Below are 12,407 nucleotides of genomic sequence, written 5' to 3'. Positions count from 1 at the left end.
CTCTGCCATATGCCTCATTAGTTCATCTGACATCCATTTAGGCCTAAACCTTGAACAATATTTCTTAGTTGGTATGTAAAGCCTAGTAGCTTCCAAGATAAGTTCTTTGAATGCTTCCCATTTTGAATTTGCTGATGGTAACATCATCAGTTGATCCTACTGTATAGAATTTAAATACTGTCTCAGTCCATCGTAGTCGCCTTTACGAAAGCAATACCCCTTCCCTTAACCCCTAATGGTAGTTACCTCTTTGAGTAAATCCCACTTCAGCACACTGTGATCACTGCCACCTAGTGGTTCATTTATTTATGTGCAGATTCGTAATGCATGAAGAATCACTACTGATAATCAAATCAAGAGTATTACTCCCTCTAGTTGCCTCTCGAACATGCTGATGTAGAAAACAATCATCCAATAAATCCACTCCACAAAAGCCTTACTAATGTGCGAGTGACCAACCCACAAATTCCAGTCAATATCTGGGAAATTAAAATCCCCCATTATAAGACTCTCTGATTTACTGGCCCACTCTATTTCTCTATACAGTTTCTTATTACACTCATCAGAGTCATTAGGCCTACAGCACACTCCTACTCTCAATTTTGATCTCCCAATGCTTATGTCACACCAAACTGACTCGACACTGCACTGTCCAGCGATGTCGACTGGCTTCACTTCCTTCGATTTTATGTGTTTCATAACTAATAGCATAACCCCTACTCCCTTCCTATCCTGTCTATCCTTTCTGTAGACATTGTACTCCCCAAATTCCAGTTCTGCATTCCTTATATCTGTGTGACACCACGTCTCTGAAATCCCAACCCTTTGTCGGGAATGGGCTAAAACAGCCGACGGCCACATCGCGTACCTTTGTTATCAATGAAGAACAAGAGAGCACGCCTCCTGTTGGCAGAGTAACACCAGCACTGGACTATTGATGATTGGAAAACAGTTGCTTTGTTTGACGAGTCGAAGTTCCTGGTGCATCATGTTGATCGAAGGCTCAGAATTTGGTGAAAACAACATGAATCCATAGCCCATCAGGTCTGACGACTGCTGTTCAAGGTGGTGGGGGGGCAGTGTTATGGTGTGGGGAATGTTTTCTTGGCACACGTTGGGTCCATTGATACTCATAGATTCACGTCTCAATGTCACATCGTGCCTAAACATCGTTGCTGATCAAGTGCATCCGTTCATGTTGACAGTTTATCCTCAGCCAGATGGTTACCTCCAGCAGGATAATACGCCGGTGCACAAAGTCCGAATCACTATGGAATGGTTCCAGGAGCATGACAATTACTTTTCTTTGCTGCAGTGGCCCGCTCAGACCGCAGATCTCAATCCCATTGAACATCTTTGGGATAAGCTGGAAAGAGCTGTTCGCTACAGGCCTGCCCCTCCGTCGAATCTCAAGGAACTGCGTGACACACCCATTTCTGCATGGTACTCTATTCCTGCACAACGTTTTCAGCATCTTGTTCAATCCATGCCTAGACGAATTCAGGCTGTTTTGAAGACTAAAGGAGGCTCATCACGCTACTAGGTAGGTGTATCTAATAAAGTGGCAGCACAGTTTATGTTAGATTACGTTGTAAGTGTTCGGTGGCCTCTTCGCTGCCAGGAGGCAACAATCAAAAGATCACAAGTTTCCCCATAGCTTCTATACCTATCAAACGGGGGGGACTTTCTTCTACTATCATTTGCGCATATAACAGTCTTCAGAAAGCAAGATATATCTGGCGTCCACTGAAGGAGGTACAATATCAGCCATCATGCGCCATAAAGAAAAAAATAAAAAACTTTTAAAAACAATATCGCCAAAAACTAGTTTTAGAAGACATCACAAAATCAAACTCTTCAGCTTGCTCAAGGGTCTGCAGCACAATCATATACTGTCAGGTCTCAGTTGGAAGTTAATCTGCTGCCAGCACAGATTTTGCTTCGATGGAAAGATGGCAAGCAGTTCCATAGAAGCCAGCAACAAGCAAAAAATATCAAAAAAATAAAAACAGAAAAAAAAAATAAATATTAAAAAAGAATAAAAAAAATCACAGTCCCATGCTAACTCAATGACACTGAGGGTAAGAGAAAGATCACCACAAAAAGTCCGATCTGTGCCGAACTTCCAATCTTCTTTTGAAAACTCTATTACAAAAGGCCGTGAACTCTTCATATTTTGACCGGTAGATATCAAGCGGTGCTCTTCACCACAAACAAAAAAATGAAGATGCCTTACATAAAGATTTAAATAACTTTTCTTCCTTACAACAATTCTCTGTTGAAGTATATAACAAAAGGTAAGGTAAGGCAAGCAGCAGCCATAATCACTCCACTCTACTCTTGATCTGGTTGTCAGCAGTGATCAATCGTGTATTAAGAATTTGCAGATAACTGAACCGCTAGGTTGCAGTGATCACAGTGTACTGATGTGGGATTTACTTAAAGATTTAATTACCATCAGGGGTAAAGGAAAGGGTTTCTGCTTCCGTAAAGGTGAGTACAGTGATCTCAGACAGTTTTTAAATTCTGTACAGTGGGATCAACTGACAATGTTACCAACAGTAAATTCTAAGTGGGAAGCATTCAAGGAATTAATCGTGGATGCTACTAAACGTTAGTACAATATTACCTATTAACTAATATTGTTCAAGGTTTAGGCCTAAATGGTTATAAAATGAACTAATGAGACTCGTAACAGAAGAAAAATGCATGGGATGCATATAAAATTTCAAGCGACTCAGAAGCCTATGGCAGATATAAGCTAGTCTGTAATCAGGTCACAAAGGAGGTTAGGCAGGCGAAGGCAGATTACCAGAAATCCTTGACAAAAGATGCTAAGAAAAACAGCAAGGATTTATTTACTTATATAAACTCTAAAAGTAAGGGGATGAACCTGATTGGTCCACTTGACATCGATGGTTCGACTGTTGATGATCCTGCTCAGATAGCAAACAAACTGAACGAATATTTTGCATCTACATTCACAGATTAGGAATTATTAAGGTTTGAAAATGGCAGAAGGTTATCAAATTGTAGCAGGATACATAATGATTTTGTAATAACTGAAAGCAAAGTGGAAGAGAAATTGTTGTAGTTAAACATAAGAAAAGCACCCGGGGGTGGATGGAATCTATCCAATTATATTAAAGGAGGCGGCAAAGCAACTAAGCAAACCCTTAGCCATAATTATGAGAGCATCCTTGGACTCAGGGGAGGTTCCCACGGACTGGAGATGTGCAAACGTATCCCCAATTCACAAAGGGGGGATCGAAGGGGAACACGAGTAATTACAGACCAGTTAGTTTAACTTCTGTTCCATGTAAACTAATGGAGTCACTGGTTAAAGATGCATTGCAGGATCATCTAGACAAGACTGCAGCAATAATTCAGACACAGCATGGGTTTGTTAAGGGAAAGTCTTGTCTGACAAATTTGATAGGATATTATGATGTCGTTACAAAGGAACTGGATGCAAAAAATAATTTTGGTATCATATATTTGGATTTCAGGAAAGCTTTTGACACTGTTGCGCGTGGAAGACTATTGTACAAATTGGAGCAGAATGGTATTAAGTGTAAGTTTGCTACAATGGATAAAAGGATGGTTAAGTGGGAGAAGACAGAGGGTGGTAATCAATGGGTGCTGCCCTTCGTGGAATAATGTTATTAATGGAGTCCCACACGGTTCGGCATTAGGTCCACTGTTGTTTTGTATATTTATCAATGATATTGATGAAGGTATATCAGGCTTAATGTCGAAGTTTGCAGATGATACAAAGGTTGACAGGGTTGTTAATGACAGTAATGGCAGTGTGCTACTGCAACAGGATCTAGATAATTTGGGCAGATGGGCTAAGAAGTGGCAACTGAAGTTTAACCTTGACAAATGCAAAGTACTGCATATGGGTAGAAGTAACCCCAGAGAAACGTATCAACTGTGTGGTACTACGCTTAAGGTGGTAGAAAATGAAAAGAACCTGGGAGTAATTGTGCAGTCAGATATGAAGTGTTCTGAGCAATGCAGACAGGCTGCCAGGGCAGGTCATGGGGTTTTGTCAATGATATATAGGAATATTTCTAGCAGGGAGAAGGAGGTGATTGTCCCTCTGTATAAGGCAATGGTCAGGCCACGCCTTGAGTACTGCGTACAGGTCTGGAGGCCTCATTTTAGGAAGGATGTAGATTTACTTGAGCGTGTACAGAGAAGGGCAACAAGATTGATGAGGGGAATGAAGGGATCCTCTTACCAAGAGAGGCTTAAGTTCTGCAAATTGCAGTGGCTGGAGACTAGGCACCTGCGCGGTGATCTGATTGAGGTGCATAAGGCCTTGAATGGGTTGAGCACGCTGAATTCTGATGGGATCCTTCCACTTGTTCAGATTACGAATCTAAGGGGGCATAAATTCAAATTAAGAAAAGACAGATGTAGAATCGATGTCCAGAAATTTGCCTTTAGCCAGCGTGTGGTTAATTGCTGGAATAAACTTCCATCTGTTGTTGTGGAAGTTGATAATTTGAATAAATTTAAGGAGGAACTGGACAGGCATTTAGAGGGAATGGTGTGATTTTTTTTTTTTTTTTTTTTGTGGCTGATGCTGCATAAGCTCATACACTTGTTTTCTTCCATCACATGCTACTACTAATACTACTTTTGCTGGAATAAACTTCCATTAATTGCTGGAATAAACTTCCATCTGTCGTTGTGGAAGTTGATAGTTTGAATAAATTTAAGGAGGAACTGGACAGGCATTTAGAGTGAATGGTGTGATTTTTTTTTTTTTTTTTTTTTTTTTTTTTGGCTGATGCTGCATAAGCTCATACACTTGCTTTCTTCCATCACATGCCACTACTACTACTACTACTACTACTACTACTACCACTCCAGGATGGAAGCCTCCTTAAATAATTCAAGTTTAACTGATAATCAAAATTAGATAATTTTGTACATATGATTAAGTGTCTTCATACCTTGCAAACAAAGGTATGCAGATATTTTAGTCCGAATACCTTGTCTGCATTTTGTTAAATTTCGATAGGCACTAAGGCTCTGTCTCCACTGATACCGTTGTGTTTTTTTAACTCTGTACCTACATGGGCACACGTTTTTTTTTTTTTTTTTTTTTTCTGCCCACTGGAGGAATTCACTGTCAGTAGAATAAATGTCTCGTCGTCATTGGCTAGAGACAGTCATCAGGCAGCAGCTGCTCAGTTGTTAGCTGCTCCCTGGTGGGCTGATACAACGTTATTATTATGAAAATCCGTTTATTACCAGAAGAAACCTTGGGTTACCCCTGGGACGGCAATGTGCCAGAAGGATGTGAATATTTACAGACTTAGGTATGAGGAACACATGTACAATATACAATATTACATGCGATTTGGACTCGAGAAATTTACAGGATTAATATACAATTGCATGGAGACAAAAACACGGTCTTTGTCATATATAAATAGGCAAAAAAAAAGAAAAAAAAGCAGTCCGTCAGATCAAAAAGCAGATGTACATAATAGATTCATTATCTGGTAGTAGTTCTTAAGGATTTCATTCCTGTAGGGCTTGCCTTCACAGAACCTATCAGGGTGTGTCCCAAATTTATTGAAGATCTGAAGAAAATTGATTGGAAACATGTCCCTCAGGGAATCGATACTTTTCAGCATAAGAAGCAGAGGGAGAAAGGAGTCGGTGTGCTCCCCTTTTGCCTTCTTCGGGCCAGAGATTAATGTGGATACCGATGGAGCATCGATTCTACCCGTTATAAGCCACGCAAGCGTGAGGACTTTCTTGTCATGATGAGATGTCTCCAGGGAATGGTGCCCAGATTTGCTTGATCTGGAGATAGTAAGAAGAGGGCTGCCTACCATGCTGTTCATCCATCTAAGCAGCCAGTACCACAAACTAAGATACTTCTTTAGGTATGAGGTAGGGGCAGATGACTAAATTTCGGATCCATAGAGAAGGATCGGAGTAATGCACCTCAGGATCACTGGCCGATGCACACCAGCAAGCTCAATGAGATGTCTCTAGGGAATGGTGCCCAGATTTGCTTCTAGGATTGATCTGGAGGTAGTAAGAGGTCTGCCTACCCCACTGTTCATCCATCTAAGCAGCCACAACCCCAAACTGAGGTACTTCTTTAGGTATGAGGTAGGGGCAGATGACTAAATTTCGGATGCATAGAGAAGGATCGGAGTAATACACCTCAGGATCAACACTGGCCAATGCACACCAGCGAGCTCCTGATGCACTGCCCAAAGAGCCGCGTATGTCTTCTGTCTCATTCTGACACAGTGAGGCTGAAAGGCTGAAAGGCAAGTGCAACATCGAGGTGAGGCCAAGGTGTGTGTGTGTGTGTGTGTGTGTGTGTGTGTGTGTGTGTGTGTGTGTGTGTGTGTGTGTGTGTGTGTGTGTGTGTGTGTGTGTGTGTGTGTGTGTGTGTGTGTGTGTGTGTGTGTGTGTGTGTGTTAGGGTCAAGGCCAAGGTCAGTGTAAAAGTAAAGTGTATTAGCTGTCTGACAGCACCAGGGGTTTCCCCCATCTCAGCGTTGTATACTCTGTTTGTGTATCACAGTACTCTGTGGAGGCCAGAGATTTAAAAGTGTGTGGGTAGTAAAATCTCGTGTAGTGTTATGTTCTGTTGTTCTTCTGACCATTTAGCTGTTGGGCTCCTAGTGGGATCCAGCGTTGCCCACACTTTTCCACGAGGAAGCAGGTCAGACACCCAGTAGATTTTTAAGTACTCTGGCAGGTCCTGTCACCCAGTTTCCGAAGATTTCAATGGTAAAGACCTATAGAAAAAATGGGCGCGAGCATTGTGGTGAATTTACAGTCGAATTGGAGTATAGGTTTAAGTGAGAGGGGTTAAATTTTGTGCTAGTTCAATTAAATTACTTTATGGGCATACTCGGTAAATTAAGTTTGAGTAGGGGGGGAGAGACTGAAGGCTGGGGGAAACAGATAGAGATAAGGGGATAATAGGGAAGGCGTCACTGTGAATATCAGCGGGGACAGGCCCCACCAGAAGAAGGAAGCGGGGAGGAGACGGGAACCCGTATCCTCCCCCCCTGCCAGGAAATGGGGATTTAGAGAAACCAGGTTTAGATCGCCAAATGGAAGATCAGATCCAGGATCTGATTCCTCACACTCCGACTGGGGTACTACAAGTTCATTCCATATGTTGGTATTTGTCATTCTTCAGTAGTATTTCCAGTTCTTCCATTTGCTAGTTTCGGTTTTGGTGGGGATTCTTGTACTACTACTGTTCAGCACATTGTGGGTAGTCAGTTTTGGTCCATCAGACATGAAGCTGATTTGTGACATATCCATCATCAGTGTCGGGTTGCCATAGGCATCTTATTCTTTGTTCATTGCCTCTATTTAGTAGTGGAAAGTTTAGGTATCATTTCTGGTTGTTCACTCAGTAAGGATTTGTTGATAGGGGCACTATTTCCCTTATTTAGGCTACTTGCTGCTTTTTTCTTGCTCGTTTGGTGCGGGTCTATGGTCTGCTTTGTTGATCTCCTACGTTGTTGTGCAGCGAAATCAATGCCCTTCTCCTCGTTGCGAAAAGATCCTGCTCAAAATTACTGAATGCTTTGTATTCTTCTTCCGTGTCCAGTAAAAGGCGTTCTCGGTTGCAGGAAAAGTATGTATTCTTGGTTATCAGGATGCTTCGGCGATCCTCATAGTATTCACATTCATACATTATGAATGTGAATACTATGCCAAGTATTTAAGTCTATAACTCGCAGCATCCACAATTTGGGTCGTCTACAATTCTCATCGGTATAAGTGTAAAGCGTTTGATGTCTAACAGCCACAGGGGTGTTCCCCCATCTCCGCGTTGTGTACTCTGTGTATTACAGAACTCTGTGAAAGCCAGCGGTTTAAAAAGTGCAAAGTGTGTGTGTTAGCGTTGTGTAGTGTCATGTCACGTTGTTCTTCTCACCGTTTAGCTGTTGGGCCCGTGGGACCCCCATTGCCCACACTTATCCCCAATGAGGCAGGTTAGGCAGTGAAGGGATCGCTTAAGTACTCTGGCACGCCCTGCCAGCTAATTTCCGAAGATTTCAGTGGCAAGGGCCTAAAAAAAAAAAATAATAAGAAGAAGAAAATAATTTTTTAAAAATGTGACAAGTTAGAGTAGGGGTAGAGTCTGAAGGAGGGTGATAGGTAGAAACATGGGGATGATAGAGAAGACAACACCAAACTGGTGAGTGGGGACAAGCCCCACCAGGAGAAAAGAGGGGAGCAGGGATGGGATTCTCATCAGTATGGGAGGTCACTTTCTGCACCAGCGTCCCACTAACAAAGATTTGGGTATCGTTTTTAATCATCTCTTTGGTTATCGGCAGTTGCGCTGATTTGGAAGCGCTCAGATGTAGCCCAATTGTGGCAAGATAATTTTACAAGATCAATATCTGCCTAGAAGCTTGTTGGTTGATATCGTGAATCTGATGATGATCAGAGCTCACTTAAAACTTCAGATCCTCGGAGTAAGAGACAAAGTTAGGATTCTGAGCTAGGAATGGCTCCAAAACTGCTGCTAACAGGATAGCTGAAAGCATGCTCCATTGCGGGATGCCTCTTGAGACGTCAATAGTTACCTACAAGTCGTTGTGTGTCACAGACAGGTGTATAGTAAATAAAATTAACTTCAAAATTTTAAGTAAGGTATCTGCCAGACCAAAGCAGTATTTCAGAATAGTAAAGAGAGCTGGGAGGTGTACTTTGTCATATGCCGATGTAATATCCAGGAATATGATATCAATCTGTGATTTGCTTTGAGGATCCGTTGAATTCTGAAAAAAGTATCAAGAAGATTCGCAGTTGTCAATCACTTGTGCAGAACGGTATACAAGTACTCGGGTCTGTGTCCAAAGCAGTGCTGGGCAATTGCTGGCTGAATCACTTTTTTAAAAATTTTGAGTAAAGAACAACTGATTGAGATTGGTCTGATATATTTCAGAGATTTAGGTTTTTTGATCTTTGGAATAGGCTATACATGGCAAGTTCTCCAAATTGAAGGAACTATTCCAGATTGCAGAACTTGTCTGAAAAGGTGAAGGAAGAGGTCAACTGTATATGTGCTGCAAATTTTGATAATAGTGGGAAGCCATGCGGACCAATAGTAGCTTTTTTGGGTAATTTGTTAATGACATCAATTTGAGTCTCTCTAGATATTTCGATGTCACTCTTTTACAATGTTTTTCGTATTCATCACATTAATATAAAGTAGAATTAGACGTGTGTCTAGGTACCACCCGAAATCAGTTAATACACATATATTCCCCAAAAGCAAGCGGGACACCATTGATAAAAAGAACAGTCCTATCATAATACAAGGGGACAATCAAAGGGGGCATGAGCCCAATCTTCAGGAAATCCATAGTAGCACAATCAGTTGTCTCTTCGAATGTCATAAATTTGGCATTCAAAGAGCTATGTCCCGTCAGAATAATCATGTGATATACGCCAAGAGAAAATTATCTGTAAATTTCCTTAGATGACGAAGGCTACATCCCGTAAGACGTTCTCAGTAGTCAATGGTTTGGTTGGTTCATTCCGACGATGCTGACAGACGTTCATGAGGTGAATTCTGAGTTTCTTCTTTTCACCTTTCACGTCATTGGTAATGTCAGGAGTAAATCGACAAAAGGACAGATAGAAAATAAGGGGATAATAGGGAAGGCGTCACTGTGAATACCTTTTCTGCAAATAAAGTGCGATAGGACAGCATAAACGTCGATGCTTTATGGCAAAATCTGTTATTCTAAGAAGCATATGTCTCTAAGCACCCTTAAGATGTCCTTGAATGACTAACTTTTCAGCTTGTATGAACCATGCCGTAGCTCACAACAAATAATTAAAATGAAGAGAGTCCTTTAAATAAAGTCAAGATATCTTCCATGAACGTCCCACTCAGTTCTCGTAATCATTACAATTTTAGAAGTAAATTTCTTGGATTTATTTTGCAGATGGAGCACTAATGGGACAAAGAAAAACCCGCGTGCCTCTAGAGGGCCCCGCCAACGAGTGAACCAAATCGTCAGCAAAAGCAATCTTCGAAGCATATCTTGCGTATCTTGAGTTAACCATCCATCCAAACCTATGCTCCAACATGCTAGCACCAGCACAGAGACCTAAGGGCAATATCCAGGGCTAGCTTACTCATAATCCTTATGATCTGTCTGGTGTGTCTTTAAAGTGGAATTTCTACAATAATAAAGCAGATATGGAAGTTCTTAACATTTCGATTTGAAAAGAACATTGCAATAAGTAGATAAGTTGGAGGTCACTTTCCCACCATTTGTGTTACTTGGGGAGGAGCGATCACCCATTCCTGGATGCGTAACTGAAAGCCATTAAACTTTATGCTGCTAAGAATATGCTCTATTCTTGTGTAGAAACTGAGTCCTTTTCATGATACTGAGAATATGATTAACAATGGAAAGTATTGGTTTGTTTACAACAATTAGACTAAAAATAATTATTAATCAAGAATCTCTCACCTTCGTTTTGTGCATTTAAATATGCTCAGCTCTCTCTGAGCTGAGCAAATGACCCTGCAAGTTAAATATTCTTTGCTAGTACTGGTTAAAGAGATGATCTACAAGCTAGTTTATTTCTTGTTCGGTATTTGCCTGACCACATCTTTTTACTTACCTGGTCGATATTATCATCCTAGTTATGATGAAGATTTTATTATTGATGATGATGACGAAGATCCCTATCCTTACCCACGTCATTTTTACAATCATAAACAGGACGATAAACCCAGGAGTTTAGAAGAGACTTTATGGCGATTTCTGTTGATGATGGATCACCTCAAGAAATCAAGAGATGATCCTATGGCTAAATTGACTGAAAGAGAACGGTACAGTAGAGAACAGCCAAATCAGAACCCTCACCCCTACCGAGTAAAAATGAAAGAGAAAATTACAAAGGTAGAGCACATTCATAAAGGCCCATCAGATGAAGAAAGTGAAGTGATCAAAAGGGCTCAAATCAACAGTACTGTTTTTCTCTTCGTTCTTTTGGGTATCAGTGTGACTTTTCTAGTGCTAACTCTGCTTCTTCTATGTTTATTTGTACGCTTTCGGATGAAAGTAGCTATGCAAGAAGAGATAGAACCGCAGAAAAGTGAGAGCGAAGAAAAGCTGAAACCTCCAAAGATATCCAGTTCCCCATCGCTGGCATCCGCAATTAACAAACTCAGCAGCGAAACTTCCTCATCAGAACCTGAGAAAGAAAAAATTGAAGTTTTAAGAGAACGTCTTTTGATTGACGATAACTCAAAATGTCCAGGGTCTACGGAAAAATTTAAAAACATGCTCCTAGGAGAAGATTGGGAAAAGTCATGGTTTAAATCCCATGGATTAATTCGCGCGGAATTTAAGAAACATATTCCCATAAAGGAAGAACCAGATGATGATGATTTCACTTCCCAGGAAGGAACTGCAGATGCAGCAACTTCCACACCTACTGTGATTAACACCACCAGCTGCCAGTGTTTGGCTCAAGAATTGAACGCTGCACTTCAATGTGAAGAAGATGCAGGAAAAAACATATATAGAAAAAGTGAAAAATATACGGAAAATACGGATGCAGAAGAAAATACGGAAGCTACTGAGGTGGTGTGATTAAAGTTTTAAAAGCCTAAAACTGATAAACCATTTGAACTTGCAGTGGCATTTACATGTATAATTTTAAATATTTTCCTTGAATAAATAGTGGGAAATTATATATATTTTAAAATTTTGTTTATTTTATTTTTTATAGTGTATATTTGTTATTGAAAAATCTCCTCTGATCCTATGAGGCCGTCTGGAAGTATAAACGGAAAATTTATTTTATTTATTTTTATTTTTGAGTTTTACTTTCTTGGATGTATTTTCATTTCCAGCCTGCTTTTGTTTTAGATACAGTGTCATGTTAGTGTATTTATTCATTTAAGAGCATTTTTCGTATATGTATAATTTTAATTTTTGTGATTTTAATGTGATATACAGTAGTTTATTTTTTTTTTAAAAAAAAAGGTCTAGGTTATGCTAATTGCTAATAAAGAAATGAAAGTTTATTTTTTAATGTTAATAGTTCTTAAACAAAAATTTACTCAAAGACATATTTTTGTAAGATGCAATTATAATCAGTGTCTGTATATAATTGGTTTCGTATGTATCTTCGTTGAATCCCATCTTTTGAAGCGAACGAAAAATTACATAAGATGCTAAAAACTAAACTGTGCTATCAAATAACGTGATATATACACGTTGTACACTCATGAGCCAAAGCATTATGGCCACCCGTATCTTCACGAGTGGGAGCATCCCACATCAAACAGAAGTGAGGTCACCGATAGGAGTAGAATAAATACTGTATGTAGTGACAGCACGAGCACGGTAGTGCCTG

The sequence above is a fragment of the Mastigoproctus giganteus genome, chromosome 5 (assembly GCF_048544385.1).
Source record: "Mastigoproctus giganteus isolate SK-2022 chromosome 5, ASM4854438v1, whole genome shotgun sequence".
Taxonomy (NCBI): domain Eukaryota; kingdom Metazoa; phylum Arthropoda; class Arachnida; order Uropygi; family Thelyphonidae; genus Mastigoproctus; species Mastigoproctus giganteus.
Note: the sequence above shows the minus strand (reverse complement) of the source record.